Source organism: Sinocyclocheilus anshuiensis, unplaced genomic scaffold, assembly GCF_001515605.1.
Source record: "Sinocyclocheilus anshuiensis isolate Anshui unplaced genomic scaffold, SAMN03320099.WGS_v1.1 scaffold1976, whole genome shotgun sequence".
Classification (NCBI taxonomy): domain Eukaryota; kingdom Metazoa; phylum Chordata; class Actinopteri; order Cypriniformes; family Cyprinidae; genus Sinocyclocheilus; species Sinocyclocheilus anshuiensis.
In genome coordinates this window covers 288,304-293,044 of record NW_015555870.1, presented here as the reverse complement: position 1 = coordinate 293,044, position 4,741 = coordinate 288,304, and the positions used below count along the sequence as shown (strand labels likewise).

The 4,741-nt window shown below is 42.5% G+C and overlaps 1 protein-coding gene across 3 annotated transcripts in view; it reads left to right on the top strand.

Annotated features, from left to right (window-relative positions):
- Window positions 1-4,741, top strand: part of LOC107675658 (low-density lipoprotein receptor class A domain-containing protein 4-like) — a 90,406-nt gene that overhangs the window by 58,226 nt on the left and 27,439 nt on the right. The gene's annotated exons all lie outside the window — the stretch shown is intronic.

Genomic DNA, 4,741 nt, shown 5'->3' with positions numbered 1-4,741 from the left:
CCCCCCCCTCCTCCTCCACCCGCTCCATTTCTTTCCTCCCAGATCGTGAGAGCACAGCTGTTTTCCTTCTGTTATGAAACTGTGGAGAGGAGGAAACAGGAAATGGCTTCATGAAATATAGATCTGGAGGCCAGACTTGGTTGTCTTTGCAGCTTTTGAGCACAGTATAAAAAAGAGAGTGAGAGAGAGAGGGGGAAAAAAGTTTCGGATAGGCTTATGTAATGCCTCCTCCGTTTCCTTCAGCTCAGTAACAGAATGGCCTCCGCAGAAGAGAGCAGTCCCGCAGTTTCTAGCACACTTCTGTGCTAGAGATGGCCTTAGAGACGAGGTGACGACTGCTTGAACAACGCCGCACCCAGTTCACCTAAGGGCCTGTTAGAGGCTCTGTGACAGGTGTTAGCACATATCTCCTCTTAGCTAACAACACAACGGAGCAGCATACGTAGCAGTAAGAGGATTGAGCTGTCTGATCTCAGAGAGTCCGCATAAGGCTAACCCGAATTAGCCCAGCTGCCTCTCTCCCTCACTGTTGTGCAGTTGTTGCCACATTATCGCAGCCCGTTTACATTTCTGCCCTGTCGCAAACAGACTGACAACGGTTTGTTGTGTCTGCTCTCTCTGGGGTTTGTGTCTGTAATCATAATACATTAACAGATCTTCCGGAATGCCGTCACGTCTGACTTAAATGCTTGAGCCCTCCGATTAGCACAGGGAAGGTTAAACGAGGCTCAAGGAATATGATTTTATATAGGGATTACGAGTTTATGTAACTTGCGCTGTTAGCGTAGTGATGAAACAGCTGATGACTCACATTGAATTCAGTTTCATTGGTATCTGAGTAGTAGCTAATTTGGCTAAAACAAATCAAGACCAGTCACACCCGATACACTCCTACTTTTAATGGACCCTAGTAAGGTTAAGAGGCATATTTAATTTGACAAATTAAATCTGTGAGAGAAAGATGTAGAGTTGGTATAGGTATAGGTATAGGTGTTGATTGTTTAGCTGGCAAAACATTAAAAAGGTGTCTTTCCAAAAAAAACAAAATTTTAGTGAGCAAAAAAAATCTGGGCAGCATCAGTTGTGGAAAATAGACAAGACCGTACAACCTGTTGAATGGACTGTACACCTGTACCTCAGCCTTTTCATTCGAGCCCACCCTGACTACTAGTGTTGGGCAATATGCTCCATAGTCATATCGTCCTATCGTCAGCCTGTGAGATCGCCGATACACAATATTATCATGCTAATTTATTTAATTATTTACTTACTTAGTTTCATAGCCGGAGAGTGAACCAACTCCAGGGTAAGGCTAGGATTTTAAGGCTAGGAAAAGCTAAGGCGCTTTTCGCCAGGATATAGCCCTTTCCCCCGTAACTGCAGTAAACAAAGCAGCGCAGCACCTGACTTTGAAATTTGCAGCGCTCATATTTAATCAATTAAACAATTGTAAAAAATCATAGCCTTTTGAAGTGTAAGCTATATCTCAATTTACATGTATATTTAGTTTTTTTCAGTGGAGCACCACCTGAGTCTTCTCCTCCCATTTCTACCAGCGATCATTGTTTCCTTCCCGCGGTACCTGCGCACATATCAATAGCATCACTGGGCTGTAGGTTGCCAAGTTGAGGGGAGAAATGGGTTGAAATTTGTATGCGTCGATCATGTGAGAAAGATGCGTTTCATACAAGATCTGGCAACTGGACAACCTTGGAATTTGTTAACGTGATTATTCATATAATGAGGTTTGGCCCATACAAATTACGGGACTTTTACCGTAAGCGAATGTAGCAAACATATAAAATACGCCCAGTGGATTTTTTTTTTTTTATAGAAAGATTAAAAATATGGGAAAATATTTAATCGGGATGATAGCGGGATAGAATGGTAAAATGCGGGAGAATCCCGGGAAAAACAGGAGGGTTGACTGGTATGGATTCAAGTGTGATTGGTTATAACACGCAACACTGTAAAAACACAGAAAAAGAAATATGATGGAACAAATAAGCCCTAATATTAATTAGATAGTATTATTAGCCTGATAATAATTATAATAATAATAATAATAATAATAAAAATCGTCTTGATATCGTAAAAGCGACAGGCGATATCTCTGACTATCGTCGATACACAATACTATCGTCTATCGGCACAACCCCACTGACTACAGTCCATTTTTACCGCATTAGATGCCATCATCTCTTGTTTGGGTTGTTTGGGTCAGAACAGGTAATTTTTAAGGAGGACCGAGTGAGGATGCTCTGATAAGATTAGCCTGGCAGCTTAGAGAAAACTGTTACAGTGTGTTAAAGCAGCAGAGGACAGTCCTGGATGGAGGAATGGTGCTAGAGCAGTGCCTGCTACTCTAGGTTGGTTGAGATTACAACCCTAGTGTCTCGGAGGATGAGATGTGTCAGTTACATGTTCACCCCTCCCCATCCCCCTCACACTACCACCAGTTGTCTGTCTCTTGGAGTTGGTCCAGGCCGTAATCCGGTTAGGGGCAGCAGATTTGGGCCGGTTTATCTCCTGTGCTGGGTTAACTCCTGGGCTGCGTCTGGTCTCTGGTCCTCTCCTCCAAGCCCTCAACAGATGGGGCCTTGTCTTGCAAGCACTCTCTCCAGAGGAGCCGTGGCAAAGAGCCAGCACCAACGCAGCTTATTTAACATTGTCACTACATGGCCCAACTTGGTTCTTGGGTACGGCCTTGTTCTTGTAGAGAGAAAGTGGCCATGATGGAAAGGTCAGAAACTAAAGTTTTGAGACTGCTCACCTAAAGAAACTACTAGCTACAGTACACAAAACTGGTTTTCAGTAGGGAGGAGTCAGGATGGTTGACTAGTCCACTGACAAGTCGGTTATTGAGGTTGATTGATTAATTTTACTTAAAGTCGCAATGAGGAACTACCGGAAGTAGTGACATATCTTTTCTTCTTTATTGTGATGTTTATCCGAGTGTTACGGATTATCAAAAAAGAGCGAGGACTTGGTTTAATGCATCGGATGGTGATTGGATTGAGAGAGGTGGATGTTGCACTCAAAAGTGGAGGCAGATAAGCTTGCAGGGGCCGGATCAAGTGGACTGAATGATGGGAGAAGTCCAGCATACATTACCAGAGAGAAGTCTGACGTTTTCACCAGAAGATCCCGTTGTGAAATTTTAGTGAAACTTGAGGTTAGGGCTGCACGATTAATCGCATGCAATATTTAACGCGCATCTTATCCACATTGAGCAGCATTAACTACACAGAGCCGTTGTTCACTGACGAGCTGCGCAAAACCACGTTCATATTCGCGCGATTTTTTGCGCAGCTCATCAGCGAACAATGGCTCTGTGTAGTTAATGCTGCTCAATGTGAAAGCACGCAGGTGATGGAGATTTACCGCTGATTACAGAACCGGCTTTCTGACAAGATGCGCGTTAAATATCGCATGCGATTAATCGTGCAGCCCTACTTGAGGTCAATTCAAAAAATTAATAAATAAAATGAAATGTTCACAATAAGATATATAACATGCATTTGGAAAATAGATGCCGACTTTAAAGAGGATGAATTTGAATTTGTAGCTTCTGGGAAAAGACCGTCAAAGCACCCATTTCGTTCAGATCTTTTTTCCTGCGTAAAAAAAAGCCCCCTGTGTGTTGCTGATGTCATAGCTGTATGTTTGACAATGATTACCATTAACATTAGTGTAGATTGTGTTAGACAGCTGATGGTGTTTGTGTGAGGGTTTACTTCAGTGTCGCACGCAGCTTTGCAGCAGTTTTTCCATTGTCTCATAATAAACCTTCACGTGTCAGATGCAATTGTCTGGGTTACTCAGTCAGTGGGCAGCAGGGATAACAAGATTTCTCTGAATGTATGTGTGGCATATTTCTACATGGTTTTCATGTGACTGGAGAACAAGTCCGTTTTGACTGGGCCCATCTGTGTGTTCAAGGGTCGGCAGGAGGTTGAAAGAGAGGTCTACCCTGTTTGGAACAACATGTCTGATCGTTTTTCACAATTGCTGGAGAAGAATCACTAAAGCGATGATGAGTAGACTGTCATGTTCATTCAGGCACTTCCTTTCAAAGGATTCTCAATACATGCTCCTCTGAGATGAGGAAGAATGACGAGATTAACAAAAAATGAATTCCTTCCTTTGATTGAGTGAGGTCTACCCATGACATAATCAGTTTATGAAATCAGAGCTGTGGCCTAGCAGACGTATTGAGCTGTGCTGCTCTTGTTAAAATCCAGCTCACATTAATAATAAAAATAACCCCAAAACTCTCTCGTTTCTCTTTTGTCTCCATTCTTTGACTTGATGTAGGTCAGAAAAGCCATTTGAAACGTCATGTTGTCACATTTTTGTGGATTAGTCTGTCACGTCACTTTTGAAGTCTGATTTTGGTCTGTCAATCTCGATACTCTCAGTTGTGTTCACGTTACTGCCCCCTGGTGGTAAGAATGAAGAACATGATGGGCTTGCCATGTCATTACCATAGACTGTATAAAAACATGGATGTAGTGTCCGTGATGTCGAGAAGGGTCTGGCTGCAGACTTGCACTTGCACTCTCAGACTTGCACTCTCAGACACCTGCACTTCCGCGAGTGACGTCACTTGCAGTCTTTTTTTATTTAATTTAATTTATTAATTATTTTTTTAATTGAATCTCTTAACATTTTACACAAGTAGCCAGGTGGTGAAGACAAGAAAAAAGAAACTAAATCACGAAGTCACTTGCAATCGCCG